We start from the raw sequence: 26,959 nt of genomic DNA on the forward strand, positions 1-26,959 counted from the left end.
TATTCCACTGCAAGAGGACGAGCATGTGGGTTTTGAATTTACCCAACATGCAGTTAGTGGACTAAACCATGTTAGTTTCAAAACAGCTTCCCAAACAAGTCCAAGCACTTGAAGATCATTACCAGGAAATAAAAAGCAAGGTTTAAAAATTGCAGCCGACTTCCAAGCTGCTTTCCCTCTGGCTCTGCGCAGGGACAGGCACTGAACAGCCTGCTCCTGCTGTCCTGACACGTGAATAAAAAAGGAAAGGGGTGTTTACAAATGGTACATTCTCCTGACCTATCCAATTCACTTCCTTCTCCAGCCTAAGTCCTGCCCCTCCACTGAAAGTGGCACTCCTACTGTAAAACTATTCCATTCAGCCCGCAGACACTTTGTCAATATATCACAGGCAGGCGAGATATGAACAAAAGCATCCTTTATTTGAACATTTTTTAAGCAAAAGCTGAGGTCATGTGGGGGAAATAAGGAGTGCAGTGTTGTCAGTGTGTCTGGCAAATCTGAAGTCAACCTCAAGGGAGAAAGTGATTCCATCGCAGAAACATTAAATATTAAGTGAGCAGTTTGATTTGGGCAGTATGATGCATTTCAGAGGTACAAATGAAGCCAGAGGCTGGGGGTTGGGGGGTGAGGGACCCCCCATTGCCTAAAGATCTAGTAACTCGGCACCACAAGACCGTTCCCTATATACAGCAGGGCATTTTTGCTTTTAACAACTTACTTTCAATCAGAATGGGAAAACTTTCCCCAAAATGCTTAGTAGTTACAGAATAGCAGACATATTATTTTTTCCCTTTTGAATACTACCAAAGGAAACAAGGCTTAAATAACTCTAGAAGCTTCACACTCCAAAGAGGCAATGACAGTATAATAAATAGTATCTGATTACTTCTTCCAGGGCCAAAAATGGCCAACGGGCATATAACATGTTTATAACTTGGAAATTAAAATACAGAATATGAATATATACACACATACATATAGATAAAACATGGATATATAGCAGAATTTTTTTAATTTGTTTTAAGATTAATACTGTCATTTTTAACATTATTTTTTTTAGAAACTACCAGATACTAGGTTTAGAAAATATTGTAAATATTTTTTTACAAAAAGCCACAACTTTTGAGAAAGATTAAAAAAAAAAAATTCACACTGATGCTCCAGAAGTATCTTTGTTTTCAAAAAATTTTCTAGTCCTAATTCCTGGTTCCATAAAAAACAAAGCCAAGTTAGTCACAAACTCTAAGACTTATTCACCTTCCTTAATATTTGCTCTGCATTCAAAACTTCTCGACTACCTCATGCTGTGAGTGTGTACCACATCTGTGGTCAACATCTCTTTTGTCTTTCTCTCTGCAACCACTACCTCCTTTTCCTTGGGGTCGTGCTCAGTCCTGTCCGACTCTTTAGGATCCCACAGACTGTAGCCCGCCAGGCTCCTCTGTCCACCTAATCATCCTGGTAAGAATACTGGAGTGGATTGCTATTTCCTCCTCCAGAGGATCTTCCCAACCCAGAAACTGAATCCCTATCTCCTGCATTGGCAGGCGGCTTCTTTACCATTGAGCCACCTGGGAAGCCTACCAACATGTCACTTCCTCCAAGACGCTATCAAGATGTCACTTCCTTCATCCCCATCCACCCATATATTAACACTGCCTCCTCCCAATTACCTCTGCTCCCCAATCAGTGTCTGATTTGCATTTATATGACTGACCCATGAGACGGCATGTTCCCAAGGCCAGAAACAATCTTACACATCTTAGAACCCTTAAGTGTCTGGCTTAGGGACGGAAAACAGGTGGAGCCCCATAAACTTCAGTAAATTAAATGATCAATTTCTATTTCAGCACTGGCATTAACTTTACAGCACAAAAATACACAAACACATGCAGGAACACACCCCTATAAACACATATGAGCACCCACAAACACAAACTTGAAAACACACACACACCCATTATTGCCTCCATAAGTTACTGTGTTCTAGGGTCACTCAGGCTTCCCAAATGCCTAAGAATCCTCCCCTTGGCCTGGACCGCCCCCTCTGACACTCCAGCTTTTCTAAAATTTCCTCACTATCAAGTCCCTCCTCCTCTGTGTTCCTCTCACTATCAATAATGGATATGATCTTACATGTCACAAATATTTCATAATAAAAATAGTAGCTCTCAGTCATGAACTTTCTCTCACCTTCCTACCACCCATCTTTAAACTATCTTTTTGTATCTTTCTTCTCAGTCTCCCAGTTCTCTCTTCTACTGCCCAAGGTTAAGCTGCTACCTTGACTGGCTCCTTCTTAAATCCTCTTCCTCTCTAAATTCCTGCTATATATATTCCTGCTTTTCCTCTTAGCTCTTAAAGTGCTAAAGGAGCTCTAAAATGGAAGGGGTTACATGGTAGGAGGAAGGGGACCTTGCCTAGTTATACATCACCTCTCTCTAATGTTCCTAATTCATCACTCCCAAACAAAAATCTGAAGAGTCACCTACACGTGCTCTTTTCTTGCTTCCTCCTCCTCCATTCACTTTTAAAAATGTATCGGTGTGACCTGCACAACTCCTACCTTACTGCTCAGTGACAGTCATCGATGCTCCCATCAAAGCCAAATCTAAGGACTGCACAGTCCTTGTCATTACTTGACCTCTTATCAGCATGCTGCACAACTCCCTCTTTCTCCCTTCCCCTTGTTTGAAACTGACACATTTTATCTTTTTTGGTCTCTCCCAGCCCTGCACCTCTACTTTCCCAGGGAGAGAGGGGCTGTGGGTTCTTAGCATACACCATCCAGGTGGGAGCTGCTGAAACTTGTTACATGCTAAACCTTTGGATTGACACATACCTCCTCATCCCTTCTTGTTTAAACTATTCAAATATCTCCTTCTCTAAAAAGGCTATGCTAACTCTGCTAAACAGTCTACCCCTTCACAATATTCTCAGTACTTTGTATCTCTTAGAACTTTTGTCCCCCAGGTTATAAATTCCACAACAACAGGGTGTTTATCACTTTTTTTTTTTAACCCAGTCCCTGGAACATGGTGTTTTTTTAAATGTTTAAGAAAAGAATAATTTTATTCAACCTATTAGAAATAAACATGTTTATGAGGACATGTGTCCAACCCTGAGGAAAGTTTCATTGTGATCTATGAGATCCAAACAATGAGGAAAGGCAATGGCATGGCACACAGGAATAACTTCACTACTCGGGATAACCCCCAAGTAGTATTTATGTACTGTATTTATGTCTAAATACAACTACAAAATTCATTTCTAGCGTTGTTTTTCCCTTCTACCATGTTACAGACTTAGTCGTACTCAAGTAACAAAATATACCTTAATTACTAAAATGCTTACAAATGGGTGTTCTGATTATATTTTCTGTAGCAGACCAGTTAAGTCAAAAAGTATTACTGAAAAAATATAGCTATGTATTTTTAAGCTGAAAATACTATTATAAAATGTATTAGTCAAGGTGATAATCAAAATATTTATAATTAGCCAGACATGGACAAGTGAGCGATCAGACTGTACACTGATCTTTATGAAATACTCCAGCTACACCCGATAATATGTGTTTCAGCCTTCGACACAGGGCACTGGGTGTAACGAACTCATATCTTATCTGAAAAAAACGTATTTGAGTAAACTGCTGATATCAGAATGCTATCTTGTAATCTTTTTATTTATTCAAAAATAATTTCAGGGAAGACCAGAAATCTTCATATCTTTAATAAAAATTAAGATTTTATAGGATTTGGACCAATACTTCAGTGGTAATGGATTTTTTGTTCAATAGATAGAGATAATATTTAAATGTGTATGGGTATTGTGCAGATTGTAGGAATTCTTGCAAATGTATCACCCTAAAAATATGTATTGTTTGCAAATAATTATTGAAAGAAGCACCGCTACTGTAAAGGTATTAGCTAACAGGTAAACTTCTTCTGAGGTAAAATTTTGACTGATATTTCAATATGTAATAAACTTCCCTGAAGAAAAACAAAGAAATGGAGAATTTAACTGTTTTCAGTGACAATCAAAATTTAACAACCTATATAGGTTTTTAAGGTAAGAGCCTTCTTTTACCTATTGATCAAATTCAAAACAGTAAACTGTAGAGTTCCTTACATCATGTGACACATTCTATTGATACAAACAAGCATAGTCCTCCCAAGAACCAAGATCAGTTTCTCCTTAAGTGATATCAGAATTCACATGTATTTTCTACTTTAAGGTAAATGGAAAGAATAAAATATAAAGACAGAAGAAAAGAAACCAAAAATAGGATAAAGTATAAAAAGAAAAAGCCTGAGGAAGTACAGATAACTACTCTTATAGCAATTGATATATATTAGCACTAAACTAACAGTGGATTTGCTCCTTGGAAGAAAAGTTATGAGCAACCTAGACAGTGTGTTAAAAAGCAAAGACATTACTTTGCCAACAAACATCCGTCTAGTCAAAGCTATGGTTTTTCCAGTAGTCATGTATGGATGTGAGAGTTGGATGATAAAGAAAGCTGAAGGCCAAAGAATTGATGCTTTTGAACTGTGGTTCAAAAAGAAGATTCCTGAGAGTCCCTTGGACTGCAAGGAGATCCAACCGGTCTATCCTAAAGCAAATCAGTCCTGAATATTCATTGGAAGGACTGACGCTGAAGCTGAAACTCCAATACTTTGGCCACCTGATGCAAAGAACTGACACACTAGAAAAGACCCTGATGCTGGGAAAGACTGAAGGCAGGAGGAGAAGGGGACAGCAGAGGATGAGATGGTTGGATGGCATCACTCACTCGATGGACATGAGTTTGAGTAAGCTCTGGGAGTTGGTGATGGACAGGGAAGCCTGGTGTGCTTCAGTCCATGGTGTGGCAAAGAGTCGGACATGACTAACTGAACTGAACTACAGTGGATTATTACATGTGCGTGCCCAATGGCGTGTGACTCTTTGTGTCCCCATGGACTATAGCCCACCAGGCTCCTCTGTCCATGGGATTTTCCAGGAAAGAATACTAGAATGGGTTGCCATTTCCTACTACCCAAGATCTTCCCAATTCAGGGATCGAACTCGAGCCTCCTGAAACTCCTGCACTGACAAGCAGATTCCTACCTCAATGCCACCTGGGAAGCCCTTAACAGTGGAATGCATTCATGTAAATATCTATTTAAAGGCTGCATACATTGTGCAATACAGGATAAACAGACACAAGGAATAAGACTAAAATTCTGTTTTGGAGAACTGGTTGGACTCTATGAGCAAGGTTAAACTTCCTAGTCACAAATGTTCACTAATCATTTCAATTCTTCTGGACCAAATATAGGCAGATTGGTTCTACATGCCAGAGTAGTTAGCTGGGAATTTGGGGGACTTTTTTCATAAGTTTTGATTTTGAAATGTTATGTATTGAGGAAGTTAACTTAGTAATTATTTGAGGTTTCTTTTTTTTTGTTAACTTACTAAGAAAGTTTCAAGCTAACTGGAAGAGACGGCCAACTTTGCTGAGTATATTTGGAGCTGACGAGAAAAGGAGCCTTGTCCAAAACTTCTCCCCCTGGCTCACTGGTGTCGACAAGTCTGTAACTAGCAATGTATCACTTCAGTAAACTAAGTTAGCTCACAGCACAATTTTGCCCATGGCTTTTCCCAAATATTAACAGAGATTTTGGTAAACAAATAACTAAGCATTTCTGGAGGCTATATAGCTATTTCTCTACTCACAAGGGACTAAATAAAGTAACAAAATCATTTATTACATGGGAAAAAACTGTGTTCTGAATGGGTTAATGCAATCTTCACCTGTATTCAACTCCATATAACAAAAAGCTAAGATCAGTGTTTCTCAGTGAGGGGGAAGCACCCTAGTGGTAGCACCCATGGTGATTTTCAGTGATGCAGAAACAACGTAATTTTAATAGATGCATCAGAATGCTAAAACAAGCTCGTCAAAGTGTGTGGATATGTAACTTAGGAAGAGGCTAAAGTATAACAAAAGAATTTAAGGAATAATAATAAATATACTGGTAAAAATCATAAAGAATATATGCAAATAACTGAAGTTTTAGATAAATTGCTGAGAAAAAAGATAACTTTCAACCACAAATCCTCTGGAATGGCACAGCAATAGGCAACGTGGCCTACTGGTCTGACGCTCTGCATTGTTTTGGGTGACAGGTTGCTTGCAAGGAAAGGAAGATTATGTTTACCAACTCAAACAAGTAATCTAAGATCTATCAAAGCATTCCTTTAAGATGCTGATAAGGTTTGCTTCCCTAATCATCCAGTGGTGTCTTACTGGAAGGATACTGAAGGAAGTCCGTTAGGTGATGCATTATTGCTAAACATTAGAATTCCAAAAGCAAGCAACTAAACTTTCAAGTTAGATAATGACTACTGTCCCTTTAAGGATTTATATTTAAGACAAAAACGAAACAGGAAGTCTCTATGCAGTGATTAAAAAGTGAATTTTGAAATGATTCCTATAAAAGGCAAAATTATAAAACATAAAAAGGTATTAGAAGATAAATATCAAGACGTCTTGCTGCATTTTGTAGCCTGAGCCACCAGTTCTGTACCTAAATGTGCCCTCACCAGTCCCTACAGCAAAGTTTATCTTCCTAGAAGCTTTTCGGCCCACTGTCAAAAGTATGCAAACCTCTCTTCCTCTTAACACCAGTGCAGACTTGCCAGCCCCTTATCCTGCTTTATTCTTCTTCACAACTCTTGTTAGTATTTTCATAATAGTATGTACCTATTTCACTATCTGCTTATCATCTGCTTTTTCCATTAAAATGTAAGCTCCGTGACAGCAGGCAGGTACCAGCTAGTTTCTTCACCAAACAGCCACCACCAACACAGCACAAGGTCCAGACTAAGTCAACGATCAGCATTTGTTGCATGATAATATTTTTCTTAGTATATCTGAACACTAGTTTACAAATATTTGCTACAACTTATAATGCCTAAACAATAGATACACAGTTTAAAACACTGATATGTCACCTTTATAACTGAATGAAATCAGCATCAAAGACCACTTATTGGAAAGAAAGCATAAGGAAAGGAAGTTAATTAACATAAAACCATTTTTATACTTCCTTAATTGGGAAGCTGACAGAAGTCTTTTTAATCCATGAAATAATATGAAATAGATACACATGGTTTTGCAAATTTTTAACATGTAAATAATTATCGGTGCATTTCTGACAGAATCAGTCCTCAGTTCTGGCTAAAGAAGGAAAATTTGCTTTTTTTTTTTTAGGATTCCAACAGGCAGTCTTTTAACATTTCCCTCTATTCCATAAGAAAGTATAACAACACTATGAATGCTACTTTATCATTCTTTGAGACAAAATACTAATCCTATTTAGTGTTTTATTTACTCTGTATATTACAAAAAGATGAAGTTATCTTGTTAGCCTTAGGTAGTCATTTCTGATCCGTTCATGTCATTTAATATTTCAAAATAATAACTAGGAAGTCAGAACACAAGACTACAGTAAAATCAACAGTGTTGAATACATGTGCAATGTGCTAAAAGACAGAAAAAACAAATCTAACTATTCTGGCAGTTTTCAGGAAGAATGATTCATTAACCCAACTGAAATCTACCAATGTGAAATAAGCATGACAAAACTCTGAACATTAAATGCAACGTGATACATTGTGATATTGTTATTTCCAGAGCAAAACTATGATTATGGACTTTGATTTTAAAGTTTACTTTTATGAGTTATATTTTATTTGCTGTAGTAACTAGGGGTCAAAATCTTAATTTTCCATCTCCATACCTTCTGAACAGTATCACCGAGCTTCTTATTGAGGCAGGTGATACCTTCATCTAAAACGTGTTTCAATATGTCTTTATTGCTTGAGGAATGGTAGCAAAGTCACCCGTGCTTCCCTAATAACGTTATCATATAACTCAAAAATAAGAATGAAGTTGATTCAGTTCAGTTCAGTTCAGTCGCTCAGTCGTGTCCGACTCTGTGACCCCATGAATTGCAGCATGCCAGGCCTCCCTGTCCATCACCAACTCCCGGAGTTCACTCAGACTCACGTCCATCGAGTTAGTGATGCCATCCAGCCATCTCATCCTCTGTCGTCCCCTTCTCCTCCTGCCCCCAATCCCTCCCAGCATCAGAGTCTTTTCCAATGAGTCAACTCTTCTCATGAGGTGGCCAAAGTACTAGAGTTTCAGCTTTAGCATCATTCCTTCCAAAGAACACCCAGGACCATCACCATGGGAAAGAAATGCAAAAAAGCAAAATGGCTGTCTGGGGAGGCCTTATAAATAGCTGTGAAAAGAAGAGAAGCAAAAAGCAAAGGAGAAAAGGAAAGATATAAGCATCTGAATGCTGAGTTCCAAAGAATAGCAAGGAGAGATAAGAAAGCCTTCCTTAGCGATCAATGCAAAGAAATGGAGGAAAATAACACAATGGGAAAGACTAGAGATCTCTTCAGGAAAATTAGAGATACCAAGGGAACATTTCATACAAAGATGGGCTCGATAAAGGACAGAAATGGTATGGACCTAACAGAAGCAGAAGATATTAAGAAGAGGTGGCAAGAATACACAGAAGAACTGTACAAAAAAGATCTTCATGACCCAGATAATCACAATGGTGTGATCACTGACCTAGAGCCAGACATCCTGGAATGTGAAATCAAGTGGGCCTTAGAAAGCATCACTACAAACAAAGCTAGTGGAGATGATTAACGAGAGACTTAAGAAAATATTCCCATAGAACCCCGTATATCAGTGAAAATTTGCTGCATGTGAACCTCTTTGCCTCAATGTTCAACTTTCTTTACAAGGCAGAAACCATTCTCACAGCCAGTAGTCATTAAAAGATTTTCCATAATTAACCTATGCCCATTTTCCATTTGAGTAGGTCCAATCGAGCTAAATTATAAAATCAGTATGTGAAGAAATGACAAAAACAAGTAAAAAACATCTGGCCAAAATATAAAGCATATCTCTATTAGAATCAAATAATCATAGCTATCACACTTCCCAACCCAGGGATGGAACCTACATCTCCTGTGTCTCCTGCACTGGCAAGTGAATTCTTTACCACTGAGCCACCTGGGAAGCCCACTATCAACTCTATCTGAGCACACTAACTTGATCTTAACAGATGATTTAGAATGTAACCTAGTAAGCTCAACCTGGGAGATCTTACTGGCTTATTTCTATTGAAGACTGCCCAAAATCTGTTGCTTAATTATTAATCATTATGAGAAAAATATGTGTATTAAAGAGGGTGGTGCTAGTAGTAAAGATTCTGCCTGCCAGTGTAGGAGACCCAAGAGACAGTGGGTTCAATTGTTGGGCGGGGAAGATCCCCAAAGGAGAAAATGGCAACCCACTCTAGTACTCTTGCCTGGAAAATCCCATGGACAGAGGAGCCTGGCAGGCTACAGTCCATGGGGCTGCAAAGAGTCGCACACAACTGAGCACGTATTTCTTCAACTTCAAAAAGATCTAAAAATAATTATTCTTCAGAATATAATGAACGATATCAAACGAATATAGGATGCTATTACTTGAATGCATCCTAATTAAGTGAATTTATGGACTTCTGATGACAAAACATAATACACACACATCCCCTTTTTTCCATTTCATCAGTAAAAATCCCCATCACATCAAAAATGCATCTTTTACTGCAAACTTTACAAATACTCAAGCCACAAAGGTACCACACAGTTTAACATTATAATCCTAGGGATATTTCTACTGATTTATATATTTGATCTTAAAGATTACTTTTTGAACAAATAATCTCAAACATACATTTAATAATATACCAATGTCAACTGAATTTATCCCTAAAAACAATAAAATATTAGAATTTCAGTTTAATTTGAGCTTTCCTAAACAAAAAAAATCACAAATTCACATACGCTCACATGCATATTAGAATTAGGCTTTCCCTGACCAACAGTGAATCAAGACCCAGTTGTTTTTCCCTGGTTTAAAAAAGAGGAAGATATGTTTCAAAACAGACATGCATTAATAACTCATATTTTCACTTCAATGTAGCTGTATCTTCTAGGGAACGTTCCACATAACACATATACTAAACTAGGTCTCAGATGCTGAACAACAACAAACTCTGCTAATATTACTGCAACTGCTATACAGTATAGCCAGAGCTTCAGAATTTATTTTGCAGAAGCCTAAGATTTAAACAAGCAGCTCCACAGTGGTAACAGGGAGGTATATTTTGTTGGTGCCTACCTCAACATTTATTAATTACAAGGCTTCTCTTATAAAAAGAAAAACACTGGAAGATTCTGCAAGTCTTAGAAATACAAGACTAACCGGATAAAAAGATAAAATTTGTCTCCCTGATAACTAAATTTATATTTGTACATAAATCATTTACCACACTCTTGTGCAACAACTCTAATTCCTTAAATTTCTAACATACTTAAGAACTGAAATCTCATTACTTGTGCAATGCAGATCTGGAATCATGAGTCATTCATTCAGAGGAACTTTGCAGACACACACCAAAATGCATGTCCCATGAAGTTCACATTCAGAAAGAAATGTAAAATAAAACAAGGCAAAAAATCAGACAGTGAAAATAAAGAATTCTCAAATTAGAAATGTAAAGGCTCAGAAGCAAATCACAAGTTAAATAAACAGTTTATCTAAATTTTGAGTTTTTCTCCCTCTACACCTACATTATTTCAAAGTCAAAAAATAACAATTTATGCTGTTAACTATGGTTCTGCCTTCTTTTGTGATCTAGAAGTATGGGTATAAGTACTCAGTTGCTCAGCTGTGTCCAACTCTTTTCGATCCCATGGACTGCAGTCCACCAGGTTCTTCCATCCACAGGATCATCCCAACAAGAATACTGGAGGGGGTTGCCATTTCTTCCTCCAATGGGTATAAATGATAAGGCTATTACCCAGAAGAGATAGTAACATGTAAGTTCAAATGACAGACAGAAATCTCTAGCAAGTAATTTATATGAATTACATACATTATCTACATGCTAAATTCCTTCAGTCATGTCTGACTCTTTGCAACCCTATGGACTATTGCCTGCCAGGCTCCCCTGTCAGACGGGATTCTTCAGGCAAAAATACTGGAGTGAGTTGCCATGCCCTCCTCCAGGTAATCTTTCCAACCCAGGGATCAAACCCTTGTCTCTTATGTCTCCTGCACTGGCCAAGTGTATTCTTTACCACTAGCACCACCTGGGAAGCTCTCACATATATTAACTCCATATATTTTTCTTTCTTTTTGTTTTTGGTTTTAGACATTGCCAAATGAATGGATTTTCACTGTCAATAAATTTAAATCATATAGAAGGGGTTATTGAGAATTTCCCATCTTTCTACTGCCAAATCAAACCCCCTCCAACCCCAAGCGTAACCACTATTATTAGTACGGTGTGTTCAGTCCTTTTTCCATGTATTATCACACACAAACACACATCTACACATACAACGGACATACACAGTTTAAATATTTTTTTAATTTTTTTTACAGTAATGATGAAAACATACTAAGCATATTGTCCTTTGGCTTGCTTTCTACAAAATCTGTTAATGACCTTTCCTTATCAATAGAGACAGACTCACATAAATATTTTTTAACAATTATGTATTACTTTATATCCATTTCTATACTAGTGGTCACCTAAATAAATGCCAATTTTTCATTATTTTAAGCAATACTGCAATTATATATACAAAACTATGCATACATTTGAGTGGTATTAATAATATAAATACTTTGGACATAAAGTATATGCAAATATTAATTTTGAACTAAACATCAAACTTATTCTAAGAAAACATTTATCATTACATACTTCTACTCGCAATTAATAACGTTTTTCTACATTTATTAACTCTATGTAAGGCCCTAAAAAAGATATTATCCTTCAAACCATATTGTAAATTTCTATTGTAAGAAAGGAGTAAAAGTTTTATGTCTTTTTCCCATATAAACTTGAAGCCTTGTCTTCGTGTTTTGCTAAACATTTTCAGTTGTTAGCACTTACATGGCAGTTAATCGATGGAAACATTTGTAAAATCAGTTGTTCAACTCCTGTTATTTCAAAATAAACCATCTCATTGCTAAGATAATTACTATATTTATATTTTGCAATTATTTGCCAAAGAACAGGGGCCAGAGGTTTGAATAAATGTTTGAGTTGACAAAGTATCAAAACAAATATATAGCTTACCATTCTTTGCTTCTTAATAAAAACAAAACATGTAGTTAACACTCTGTGGGACATGTTATATTAGGAAAATCTCTGACAGCACAATGTCATATGATTAAGGGAGTGCTTTTTTTGCATATTATTTCTACAAATGTCAGAAAATATCCTGCTTCCCCCCCCCGCCCCCCGCTTCTTTTTTAGACACTAATTGACTAAAGGAAATCGTTTCTGACAAGTGCTATAAATAATGCAAGGCGTTATCAAACTAGCTAAGGCACAATAGAACTCTGGTGAACTCATGTAGGCCCAGACACATTTCCCTGTGTGGTAATTTCTCCTGAGGCCAGAGGGCCTCTTGCCCTGGACTGGAGTGTTCTGAAGTGGAGGGCATTACTTCCAGTCTAAAAAACCGAGGTAGGTATATACTCTTGTATGATTTTGCAAAGGGGCATGTGTCCCATTAGAAAACAAAACACTCTCCCCTCCTTTTACCCTCCTCAAACTCTTTATCGGTTATTAAATAACAGTTCGCAGAATAAAGAGGAACCTGAAACTGGATTTTCAAAACACTTAAGATGGTTGGTTGGCAAAATGCGGGCATTTCTAATGCTTTTATTCTCTTTTTGACAGTGTGCTTTTACCATGTTGTCAGAGTATAAATACAGTCACAACTTCTCAGGAGATAAGAGCAAGATTCTATTCCTAGGATTTTGTACTTTCCAAAAGAGTATATGTACTGAACACACTTTGAACAAACTAATATGGCAACGTGAGGTTTGGTTCCTCTGCCGAACAGGAAAAAAAAAGACAATCCCTTTCTTAAGTATTTTAATCACCCATAAGGTTCTGTGCATTCTAGAAAAGCTGTAACACATGAGGAGATCCGAAAAGCTGACTACATCCTTCTAATGAGACAGTGATTAAAGCTGTATGTGCTTCTACCAGCATCATATGCACTTAAAAACCAATGACTGGCTTTCCATGGCAAATCACAACACGTCAGTAACTGGCTAATAAACTCCAGTAACTGCCAACAGTTTATTAACAGCAACACTTTCTGTTCTGTCTGGGAAATTAGAGATTCAGTTAGATTCTCGAACTCTCTATATTGGTCACCCAGGGGTGACTTATAAACACATATTCCTTGGACCTACCCTAGACCTACTAAGGGTAAAGAAGATCAGTAATCTACATTTTAAGCAAACTCCCCAGGCTACCCTTAATCTCATTAAATTCTGGCAATCATAATCAACTAAAGTTAAAAGACTACTTCCACCAGAAATTGTTTACTGCATTTCTACCCAGTAATTTCCCAGAATATCTGCCCTGAAATGATGGCTTATTTGAGATTTGCTGACATGCTTTTTGATTATATTCTATTAACTACTTTAGAAAATCAACATGCCTGCAAAATGTTATGCAAAGTTCTGTTATATTCATTTTTTTCAGTGTCATAACTGAAGGTTTATTTTTAAATATTTCATTATTTTCAGAACATCACTGGCAACTAGAAATTTGTATGCAAAGGTGATTTTATATCAGAGTAAATAAAAGACTTTTATACACTAGTCACAGATGTCTGTCCTTCTCTCAACAGAATGACCTTTGAGGTTACACCACCAAATGGGCCAATTTTGTATCATTTCCTTTTAGATTCTGCTTATAAGGGACTGTTACATTCATTTTTTAAAATATTATTTTAAATCAGGCACCACACATGCCCCTCCACATCATCTAAGATACTACTCATATCATCCTACTATGTCACAAACCTCTTATGTTTCAGTTCTGCTCAAGAGTTCACACCATATAAAAGCTACTTAATCTGTAAAAAAATAAAAAGTACCCCAGTATATCTGAAAGAGTATATTGAATAAATTCAAAAAAATAATTACTTGGTAATCTTAAAACTTCCCATATCTTTCTATCATTAAAATGTCAAATATGTATATACATAAATATATACATATATACACAAATATATAAAATAAATAGAGACAGTGATATTTAGGCTCCACATAGTAAAATTATTTTGCAAAAAGAAAAAACAAGCACTTAATTACTACAATCTGATAAAATTATTAATAGTATAAATAAATAAGAAATAAACTGTAATGTATGTATGGGAGTGTAGATATGCATGTATGTTTGTATACGTGTGTGTGTGTGTGTGTGTGTGTGTGTGTGCATCCAAAGAATAAAGAGAAACTTTATGTAGGAATTAGTCAAATCATGCTCTTCATATATAACTAACACCTGGCTCTTTATTTAAATTCAAGTAAAACCTCTGTATTCAAGTTAACAAAGGGAAAAAGACTTAAATAAGACTTTAAGCTTCCTTCAACAAAACTACAAACTATGTTTCTTCATTAATAACTCCTGGAGAGATTACCTTCTTGAGAAGTTGGTCTGTGCTACATTTCTTCTTGATTTACTATAATATCTGCAAGATGGTCATCTTGTTCTTTAATAAAAAGTTTTGACTAGAGGAGCCACTTGGAAAAATTTACTTTTCCCCCAGAACTCATACATTCTATTATTAACATTCTCCTATCAACAATAGGAGATAATACTGGGAAAAGGCAATGGCACCCCACTCCAGTACTGTTGCCCAAAAAATCCCATGGATAGAGGAGCCTGGTGGGCTGAAGTCCATGGGGTCGAGAAGAGTCAGACACGACTGAGCGACTTCACTTTCACTTTCCATTTTCATGCATTGGAGAAGGAAATGGCAACCCACTCCAGTGTTCTTGCCTGGAGAATCCCAGGGACGGGGGAGCCTGGTGGGCTGCCGTCTGTGGGGTCGCACAGAGTCGGACATGACTGAAGTGACTTAGCAGTAGTAGTAGCAGATAATATTTGATTCACTGGTATACAATTTACTTTCATATGCATTTTGCCATTTGTTCCTCATGACTCTAAAGGATGGTTATATTATCTTGTTCATTTGTGAACAAATAAATTAAGGCTGGCATGGTTAAGTGACTGACTCACCCAAGCCTCCTAAGCTAACTGAACAGAACAATCAGGATCCAAAATCAGATCTTCTGATTTGAAACTTAAAATTTCAATCACAACACATGCTGGCAATTTAATACCAATCTTTGTAGAAATGACAACAACCTTAAATACAATAGAAGCCAAAAAAAAAAAAACACCAGAGAGATTGGGTATAGAGTTGGGTATGGTACAGTGGCCATGACTACATCCTTAGTGATTTGCTCTGAGAGGTAAGTGAAGGAGCAAACCCTGTGTGTAGAATCTGAAGGAGATAAGATGGCCCCCTTCACAGAGCTGAGAGAAAAATGCTCTTTTCCTTGTATGTCCATGGGGTGTACACTGGACACTAATATGTATACTTAGAAATGTGAGAATTACACACTACCTCTTATCGGTTTCTTCTTAGGACTGCTAGTTTAGTCTTAATCTAGTAATTAATACACTGTTGTTTAGTTGCTAAGTCATGTCCAACTCTTTTGCAATCCCGTGGACTATAGCCTGCCAGACTCCTCTGTCCATGGGAATTCTCCAGGCAAGAATACTGGAGTGGACTGCCATGCTCTCCTCCCGGGATCTTCCCAACCCAGGAATCGAAGCTGGGGCTCCCACATTACAGACAGATTCTTAACTGTCTGAGCTACCTGGGAAGCCCAAGGATACTGAAGTTCTCCGGGGGAACTTCCTGACCCAGGAACTGAACCAAAGTCTTCTGCATTACAGGTGAATTCTTTACCTCTGAGCCACCAGGGAAGCCCAAATAATACATTACAGGGTCCTAAATACTCAGTAAATGATTAAAAGATGAGTTATTAAGGAAAAGGATCTTTGGGCATGATTTTATTTTCATCTGTCTGCTTTCTGAGCAAGAGCATACCTTTCCTTCAGAGCTTTTGAGGACTTAAAATCTATTAACAGAAACCTTCTGCATAAGGATAAAGGAAGACTGCTCTGAAAGCAACACAACTGAATATATGCAAAGCAAGTATGCTTACAGGAAGACTGATCTGTATCAGCCACTAAAACAGTGTTTGAAAAGCAGTGAAGGAGATGGAATAACTGTCTGAAACACTTCTAAGCAATGCAGAAGCAGAGAGATTTTTTGACAGCTGTTAAAAGGGTAGAAAAGTATACTAGGGAGAAAGCACTGAAGGTCTGAAATGGCGTTAAGTGATACTTCTCTTTACATGTAACAAAGCTGTTCTCTAGTAGTTACCTTACAGCACACACACACAAAAAGGTAAATATTAAGTTGTTTTCTAATAAGAAAACCCAAAATCAAAACAACTTTAAAAATTACAATCTCAGCTCCACTGCCTCAAAATTATCTCCTTTGACAAAAACTGCAGATGTCTACTCCTCTAATAGTGCTCTTTTTTAGTTCTCTTTCTTTCTTCTCTACTATCCTAGGAAAAAAATGTTTTATTTAAAGAAATCCAAATATATCCAACATACACAATAACCTTACTAAATAAATAAATATATTAAGGATAAACAATACATAGATAAAACAGTATATACACACTGATTATATTAAAGTTTATGGATGATCTTGTATATGTAGCCTGGAGAAGGCGATGGCACCCCACTCCAGTACTCTTGCCTGGAAAATCCCATGGACGGAGGAGCCTGGGAGGCTGCAGTCCATGGGGTCGCTAAGAGTCAGACACGACTGAGCGACTTCACTTTCACTTTTCACTTTCCTGCATTGGAGAAGGAAATGGCAACCCACTCCAGTGTTCTTGCCTGGAGAATTCCAGGGACGAGGGAGCCTGGTGGGCTGCCGTCTGTGGGGTCGCACAGAGTCGGACATGACTGAAGCGACTTAGGAGCAGCAGCAGCAGCAGTATATGTAGCCTAGATCTAGGGGGACTATATGGATCCAGCTTTCAAGAGTTTATTGCTTTATTGGGGAAATAAAATTAATACACAAATAATTGCACATAAGAAAGAAAGTGCTGAGAGATAACAATAAGGCTTGGTGATTAAAAGAGAGTCAGGGTGGTTTCTTGATGGATAAGACATCTAAAATGGGCCTGGAAGGATGGGTTTCATTTGATTGGATACAAAAACGAATGGCACTCCAGGCTGCAGGAATACAAGGAACAAAGGCTGGGACAGGAGAAAGCACAGAATATGAACGCTGGAGGAACTGGTCAGTGTGAAGCACCATGTGCAATGGGGCTGGCAGAAGATAATGTTGGAATCTGGGGCTGGAACCAAACCAGTAAGGGCCTTGAAGGCCAGAATGAAGAATTTAGCCTTCATTTCTTAATTATTTGGAATCCATCCATTCCAAGATTTCACTCAAGGGCAGAGTCAGAATATTTAACCAAATACCCTAAGAGCTAAGAATAAGACTGTACATGGGATATAAAGAGATCTTAACAAATAAACTTGGGATTTTTCTACTTCCTAAAGCTTTTGCTTTAGTCTCCAGAAAGCCGAGAGATAAATTCTGTTCTCAATTTCATCTCAAGTACTTGTTTCATTTCTTTTCCTTCTGATTTGTCTTTTCATAGTCTTATTTGATGTGTGCTTATTGGAGAAGGCAATGGCACCCCACTCCAGTACTCTTGCCTGGAAAATCCATGGATGGAGGAGCCTGGTAGGCTGCAGTCCATGGGGCCATTAAGAGTCGGACAGGACAGAGCAACTTCACTTTCACTTTTCACTTTCATGCATTGGAGAAGGAAATGGCAACCCACTCCAGTGTTCTTGCCTGGAGAATCCCAGGGACAGAGGAGCCTTATGGGCTGCCGTCTATGGGGTCGCACAGAGTCGGACACGACTGAAGCGACTTAGCAGGAGCAGCATCATAGTAAGGCAACTAACATCCTTTTTTTTTTTTTTTTTTTTTTTTTTTGATGGAGTACACGTTACACATAAATAAAATTATTTTAACAAATGCCCTGGTATCAGGTAAGGTTGTAGATCCAACACTTAAAAAGTTTTACAAAGGAGAAATCAGAACCCTCCCATCAAGTAAAACTTGTTCCTCTGTAAATATTTCAGTGGTAAATGGCCACAGCAAATTAGAACACCCAGTTTTTGCAGCTGACAACTATTCTAAAATCTACAACTGTTGGGTTAAGCAACCTATCTTCCTGCCTGGCTGTCCAGTTTGACCTTCCCTGTGAATCAGTGTTTCTACTATGATGCCAAAATGACCTTCTGAAACTTACAAGGCTTCCAAGGCTGCAGATATTTTCAGCTGTATCAGCCCTGGCTGTCACAACATTCTGCATGATATTAAGTGGCAAAACTGGAGCCTCCTGTACTAGCCTGACCTTTTAAACTCTACAGTATTGTGCTGCCACTCAAAATTGAGTTTTCCTTTTCTTCGTACTTTGTGATGCTACTCCTCTTGCTTACTTGGAAAGCAGTCATTCTAAGCATAAAATGGCACCTTCCTTACATGAAAACAGAACGCTTTACTTATTCACAGTAAGCCTAACACTGATAGAGGCTTTAAAATAAATATTTACTGCCATCTATAAATGATACCTTTTTAATCACAGAAAAGATTATTTAAATTCCATAAACAAGATTATTTAAATTCTGTGGCGACAAGAATATAATAATACGTCATTATTTCTGCAATGGCCAATTTGAAATTTGAGAAATGTCTGAATTTTATAATTGCACTTTTATAACTGCATCTGTTTATGTTAACCATTATGTATTCAATGCCTAGCACAGTGCCTAAAACATAAAAGAATCCAAATTAATATTTAAGTGCATGTTGCAGAATCTGAATGTTTAATTATACTTCATTTATCACAGAACTATTGAACTAAAATATAGGTGCTAATTTTCTTGCCAAAAAATTAGTATATTAGCATAGAATATTTATCTTAAAAAACATGCCCGAGAATTCCTGGTACATGAAGGGAAAATATTTTTTAAATCCATTTATGCCAGGTCATTTACCAACAGAAAATTATTGTGCAAACAGGATAAAGTCTAACACCAGTAGAGGAAAAAAGCAATAGAAATCAATTCACTAAGACAGAGGGACTAAGATTCTTAATAACAATATCTATCAATTATTTGATCTCAAGCCTTAATAACTATTAGTAATAATAAATTTAGATTTACACATGTATATTAGAGTATCTTTTCTTTTGGCATACTGTATTTTCACAAATCTTACTTATAATCAGTGCAAAGAACCACACAAAGTGTGGTTGCTATTGTTCAGCTGCTAAGTCATGCCTGATTCTTTGCGACCCCATGGACTGCAGCACGCCAGGCTTCCCTGTCCTCTACTATCACCTGGAGTTTGCTCAAGTTCATGTCCATTGAGCTGGTGATGCTATATAACTGTCTCATCCTCTGCCACTCTCTTCTTTTCCCTTTAATTAAATATACTTCAGAACAAACTTGGTGACCCTATTGGTGAATGCATCCCTTAGTTCCATGAATTTACTTTGTTTCATTTTCAGCTATAACCTATGGACTACTTACTTCATAGTCCTTTATGGAATATACATGTAAATAGGATATAACATATGTATCTGTACACATGACACACTCACAGACATATTCTAATTACTCTGCTAGAGATGGGGGGAAGTGGGAGAAGTTCAACCGAAATTTCCAAGTGAATACCCATTCTCAGTGAAATGTTTATTTTAATGTTGGTAACAGATTTCTATTTTTAAATGATGGGAGAAATAAACTGAACTACACTAATGCCTTCAATAATGTAGCTGACTAAATTATAAAAGCATTTGCAACACTGTTCTATGGACTCAAGACACTTCTCAAACTGTGCCACTTCAAGCCATACACAGGATCAATTGGCAGAATGCTATGTCATTCAGAAGTGACACCTGAAACTCACAGGTGGTAATGATTTTGAGTCTAAAAGTAGATTTTGCTGATCTTGGCAAGTGCTGGAGCAGAGGGTATTAGGTGTGAGTAGAACTAATACTGAGCAAGCCACCCTGACAGATTAGGCCATTCGATACTGCCCTCCTTTCCAAGCCAGGGAAACGTCAAAGTCCACTCCCTGGTCTCTGCTATTTTATGACCACAATGATTCAAAACCCGCCTTTCACATCCTGCCTCCTTCATTAAGTCTCTGCAGACCTAACTTGGACTGGGCCTCAAGTGTACACTGCTGTGAGTGCTTGTTGACTCAAGTCGTGGCATCTTGATGGAAACAGACAAACCAACAGCAGAACTGGGTTGAGAGCTCAGCACACACAGTACCTTAATACATGGCCCCTGAACAAATTATGTGACCTGAGCCTTGCTGAGCCTCCATTTTCTCACCTGTGAACCAGAGACAGCCAGCCATGCATAAATCTCACAGTGCTATGTAAGAACTTCGTATAGTCACATAAGTAAATGAATAAGTGCCTACGAAATAAGCTATTTTTATAATTATTATAACTGCTGAAGGTCTGGTCTTTTGTAGTTCTTGTTGTATTTTCATTATTTTGCAATGGATGGAGCTTTTCCTTTGGGCCATAAACTTCAGAAAAGCAGAACCCATATCTCTAATTTCTCTTGAAAATTTCAGCCAAAAATCTTATCATGAAGCTTTTTCAGCAGGGGTCTTTAAATAAACGTTTATGATTGCAAATGAAGAATGGCAAGCAACAGAATAAAAATCCTGGTTTCTAACCTGCTGCTGCTGCTAAGTCGCATCAGTCGTGTCCAACTCTGTGCGACCCCATAGACGGCAGCCCACCAGGCTCCCCCGTCCCTGGGATTCTCCAGGCAAGAACACTGGAGTGGGTTGCCATTTCCTTCTCCAATGCATGAAAGTGAAAAGTGAAAGTGAAGTCGCTCAGTCGTATCTGACTCTTCATGACCCCATGGACTGCAGCCCACCCACCAGTCTCCTCCATCCATGGGATTTTCCAGGCAAGAGTACTGGAGTGGGGTGCCATTGCCTTCTCCGGGTTTCTAACCTAGAACACAGAATAAATCCTGGAAACAAGTAACAAACACTTCACAGCTGAATGGGGCCTTATAGAACCCATGCACAGTTGCACTTTCACCATTTGAGAGTTGGGAAGCTAGCCTCCAAAATACAGCTTTCTTTTCTGCACACAAAGAAAAGCCAAAGGGAAGAGAGTCTCATATATCTAAAACCTTCTGTCACTAAAGTTAAATTCGTTAAGACCTAAAGCATATCTCTATCTTAAGATTTTTTTTTTTCCTGTTAACACAAAAGTTTCAGTCTCTGAAACCTGAAGGTCAATACTGAGTGTCTTTATCTCCTAATCAGGAGTTAGTATGAAGACGCTTCAGATGAATTATATGTCCCCACCTTTCTATAAAAATGCCGACATCTGAACTAAATTAATCTCTTCTGTCTGTCTACCTTACATCTGGGTCATGCTTATTTATCAAATACTTAAACAGAAAGAAAAATAGCTTAAGTACTGAATCATGTAATTTTAACAAATTATGATTTGATTTTTTGTCTTCTATGTAATATACAAAGTATGTAAAGAGTTAATGTGTCTACTGGATGATTTTAGGCAAATTCCACACTCTGCCCACAAGCAGCCTATTCTTGGCTCCTCCATGCCCACTTTGTTTTGCCCGTACATTACTTGTGAATATTTCCATCACTACACTGAAACTACTCTGAGAAGAGGATATACCTTACTCACGTCTTTATCCTCTGATAGGTGGATAAAGCATGAGAGATGGCACATGTACAACTACATTCAATAAATCTTTTCTAATATAAGTGCTTTCCTTTGAGGCCAAAAGCAATAGCATACAGTTCTTTCAGGCTCCTTCTCTAAAGAATACATAATTTTATTTGGTGTATGTTCAAAATAGCTCATGAAGAGAGGGATTTTTTAGTAAGGGACTAGCTGCAAGACAAGTCTTCAATTAATTGTTTATCTTTTTTTAATATCATAAGCTCTGCCACATAGGGACAGAGAGCACAGATTATTGTGTGAAGATGATGCAACATGAAAGCATAAAATGCCCATCTTGTTGTTCAGTCACTAAGTCATGTCCGACTCTTTGGGACCCCACGGACTGCAGCACACCAGGCTTCCCTGTCCTTTACTATCTCCTGAAGTTTGCTCAAACTCATGTCCATTGAGTCAGTGATGCCATCCAACCACCTCATCCTGCCATCCCCTTCTCCTCCTGCTCTCAATCCTTCCCAGCATCAGGGTCTTTTCCAATGAGTCGGCTCTTCCCATCAGGTGGCCAAAGTATTAGAGTTTCAGCTTGATAAACAAATTTAGCATGTACTCTGGAGCTAGGCCTATCACTTCTTGGTGAAAATTTTATGGCATCATGTTACTGGTGTGAAAGTACATTATCTTTGCAAAGCTTCCTCTGGGAGGATCCCAGATGGCCCAAATGCAATGTTATAATGGGTCACACTACTGCATGCCTTTACCATATCTGCCAAAAGCAGGAGGCCTGATGTGTTTTGCTTTGCTTTGGTTTTTACAAACCTAAAAAGTAATGATCACAAACAATTGGGCAAATTCTATACCATGTGTATTAATAATCCAATGTCAAAGCAAAAGAACGAAATGTATTAGCCAGCCTTTTAAATTAAATTTATATCTTCCTGAGTCATGTCAATTCCATGGGCGAAGTTTCAAATTACTGTATCATAACTATACCACATTCACTCTCAGCAGAATCATAAAGGGGAGCAGAATGCTATCTCAGAAGTGAAGAAGTACCTGGCTTCAACCACTCATCAGGCTGTGTGAATTCTGGCCTGTAAGTTAACCTCTCTGAGCCTTAGTTTCCTCAACGCTATCAAGAGGATGGTGGTTCCTACCACATAAGTCCGTTCCCTAACTGTGCAGCACTGTGAGCAGGCTCTTTTTTTGAAAAGACCATCTCATATACAGAAGATGCTCGAATTTGGAAGCTAGCCTCATTCTCTTCATACCTTTTCCCTCCATTTTCTGAAAAGATTGCTTAATCTTCACCCTGTCAGGTATCCTCCTCCACAGAGGGGATAGCGATCCTACACGCTAACCACTCAGTTCCTCAAAGACTTCCCTCTTTTCATTTCCTCCTTTGGTATTCAATCGTATGGTGTCAATACTGACTGTACTGTTAACTTCTCATGTCTTTCTCCCCAACTCAATTATATGTCAACCAAGAATAAAACCTATGTAATTCTCCTTTGGGACCTTCTCTCCTGACCTACTATAATCCTTTACTTCTAATAGGTGCTCAGCAAATGTTTGTTAATTGATTACTTAGTAGAACATAAAGAATGATTTCCCTATATCGCCTTATTATTAACATAGAAAAATAGCCTTTTAAGTGAAAAAGACCTCAGCACAGAGTAAACTTTAATCCATTACTGAGAAACAGACACAACAGTCTCTATATTAACTGCTTCCAAAACAATATTTACTTTTAAAATCCAGTCCTCAAACCATTAATATATTTCTCTGGGAGAGTCATTTCCCATGTGCAATTTTCAGTAAATGTGGTCCTTCTGAAAGAATTATGCAGAATTCAATTTTTTTTCAATAATCTCCACTATTGTTCTGGCTATTTCTAATTAATTTTCAGAAAGGTCCTATTTGGAAATACCTCAGAGAGGTTCCACAGCTGGGTTACAGATCTGCTTGTATTCCCAGTTGTTCACTTTTGCTGTGCTCATCCAATCTTTCAAAGTCTTCTGGATAGGGTATGTAATACCAATTATTTAAGACCAACTGTCTTATTTGAATGCCACTAAGTTGACAATGCAGCTTTTCCTGAACTTTTTGAGCAATGAAATTCAAATAACAGCTCAAAATAATTTGGAGTAAATTTACTAGTTAAGATTGGCCCATGAGTTGGGAAGGCAAAGAAGAATTTCTAATCTTAGTACTATTTAATCTTATTTACTTTGAAATGAACATTTTCTATGCATTATCTAATAATTCAACAAAAATAGATTTTTACCGGACCTTTATAGCACACAGCCAAAACCAGATGGGGCAAAAAAAAGTCTAATAATAGAAAAAGACACGTTCTAAGTGTGGTTTTCACATAATACTAAAAGGCATATAAACAAAAGGCAAAATGGAAACACCGTTAACATTATTTTCTCTACCTCTACATGTTGTATTTAAAGACATACACAGTGCAATTTAAAAATTATTTTCCGTGGACACAGACTATCTAAATAAATTAAGTGATAAGTATTTATAAATGGAATCTTTTTCTTGGCAACTCTTGATTTCATGAGAATTTCTCTATGTATATTAAATACAGTCATTGCTCTGACATGCTCAACTTAAACTCTTAAGCCACTTACTTGTAAAAAGCACGTAAATGCCTTATATAAAAAGGCCTACGAGTACTCCTGTAAAGCTTTCTATTTTATTTGAAATATAACTATCCTCCCAACTCCAGGTAACTGCTAACTCAATGCAACTGCTTATTTATTTCCGTATGTAAATCATTCTGTTTATAAGGGTGTCTGATTATTAAGGATCTTTATTTCCAGGAAACAGAGTATCATTGATACCTTCCCTAAAATAGCAAGGTCTGAGAAGTATAAATGTCAGCCACATTGAGCACATTGCAAACTTGTTTTATCATGTATCTATCTGCCACCTGGTTTATCACTGGGGATCATTTACACCAGTGTTCTGCATGAACTTTAAAGGGACCAGAACTGCCTAGCTGTCAATAAGACATTTCCCAGCAAACAACAACATACCCCTAAGATGAAATGACGGTTACTTTAGAATGACCAATTTGGGATAAAGAATTTAAATATCATTCTTTAATTGATTGGATCCTGTGTTTTAAAGGAGCTTGACACAGAAATGAATTGTTTTTAAGAATGTAACAGGTATCTTCCACCTAACCAAGTTACAGTCCCAGATAAAACATAATTTTAAGTGTTTTTCTCTAATGTTTTAAAATATAGTGCTTTATATGAAAAGAGCTCACAAGGAACAATATGATGAACAAGGATAACATTAACAAAGTTTTAAATAAGGGATTTTGGATGAAAAGTTTTAAAAATTCTTACTATACTCTTTAAATCATTTTTAATATCTCCCATCACCTTTAATATCCACATCTAATCAGTTGATACATCCTGTGGACCTGAAGCCTGTGACTTTTTCCCCAGAACACGTGTCCCTTCATTACCTTGTTATTGTCCTTTTCCAGTCCCTCATCTCTAGCCAACAATTTCCATTTCATCCTGTGTATATCCTACTCTCCCTCGAAAAAACGTCACTAAAACACAACACCCGTACGTTACTTGCTAAAGCAAATGTCTCCTAATGTTCCCACTGTGCCCTGAACTTCCTACCTGGTCCTTAGTATTCTCCAGAGTGGAGCCCCAAACTCCCTTTCTCCACTGATTCCCTATTTCTTCTATCCTATCACCTGCCCCTCCCCAGGCCCCTTATCTCTCTCCTCTTAACTTCCTATCCATTCTTCAGGAGTCTCCTCAAATGCTGTAGCAAGAGTTGCTCTTGTGGATTATTCCAAATGTCTACAGTCTCAATCTCCTATCAGTAACCGAGTATCTTTTTAAATTTTGTTTTTATTCTTTCACAACTCTAGAACTGGACTACCTTGGTTCAACTCCCTGTTGTGCCACTTCCTAGTTAAGAAACCATGGGCAACTAACTTTGTGCCTCAGTTTTCTCTGTGAAACTGAGATAGTACCCATCTCATAGGGTTGTTCTGAGGAGTATGTAAATTAATTCATACACCTAACCCTGGCACAAAGTAAGTAGTCCAAGATGTTAGTGATGGTTGTTAAAGCTATTATCCTCATCACCATTCTTTGTAATGATGGCAAGCAAGACCAAAAAAAAAAAAAAAGGTTAAAAATATGGAATTGGAGTTAAAAAAAAAGTCTCACAATTCTGAAAATGGCAAAGCGTTTAGCAGTCACGCTAGTCACTATTAAAAGTCAAAAGGGGAATTTTACATCTGTCACAAAGATTAAATGAGATATTTCGTAAAGAAATGTATAGCAAATGGCACTTATATTATTAACTATTATTTACATGCTCATAATTTTACAGAGGTAGAAATTAAACAACAGAAAGAGTGAATGTTTTTTCCCAGTCCACATACCTAGTCACATCTGGTTTGGTAAAATAAAATCCATACACTGTGAGATTTTTGTGCCCCATCTCCCAAGTCTATTACTCCTTTTAAGATATAGACAAAGTGTAATAAATATATAAAAATATAATAACTTGTAAATGATAATAACATCAATATCACCTCTTGTATTTATAAAGTACGTCATTTTTCAAAACAAGTACCCCCAAATGGGCTCTAGTTCTACCTGAACTGCAACAAACACTGGACTTTCAAAACAAATGTAGACACAGTGCTCACAGAAACTGATATATCATTTCATAGGATGGCTTTTTTAAACTAAAATGTAGTAAACAGAAATATCAATGAGAGAGTCTGTGTTAGAACACTGAGTTGCAAAGTCACTTAATGGTTCAGAGCTTTTTCCACCAACTTTCCCCTCCAGCAGGCCATCTGCCTTCCTATTATATCTGTGGTCACCTTGATTATCACCATCCCATCCCAGACTATCTTTCTACTAGGATAAGGGGAGCCATCCACATAGAGTGCTAAAAGGTCATTGTAAAGGTAATTCTCTTCTTGTAATCGGATAAGACAGAAACAAATAAAATGTTAACCTATCATTATTACTGTGATCAACAACGCTGATAAACAGATTGCTGAATATTTGACTTGATTAAATTTTAAATTTTCTGGATACAATAAGCTGTGAACAGTTTTTAAGTTTT

The 26,959-nt window shown here is 37.4% G+C and overlaps 1 protein-coding gene across 44 annotated transcripts in view; it reads right to left on the reverse strand.

Annotated features, from left to right (window-relative positions):
- The window catches only part of MBNL1 (muscleblind like splicing regulator 1), a 222,460-nt gene that overhangs the window by 160,305 nt on the left and 35,196 nt on the right, over positions 1–26,959 (reverse strand). The window lies entirely within an intron of this gene.

The sequence above is a fragment of the Bos taurus genome, chromosome 1, assembly GCF_002263795.3.
Source record: "Bos taurus isolate L1 Dominette 01449 registration number 42190680 breed Hereford chromosome 1, ARS-UCD2.0, whole genome shotgun sequence".
NCBI classification, from domain to species: domain Eukaryota; kingdom Metazoa; phylum Chordata; class Mammalia; order Artiodactyla; family Bovidae; genus Bos; species Bos taurus.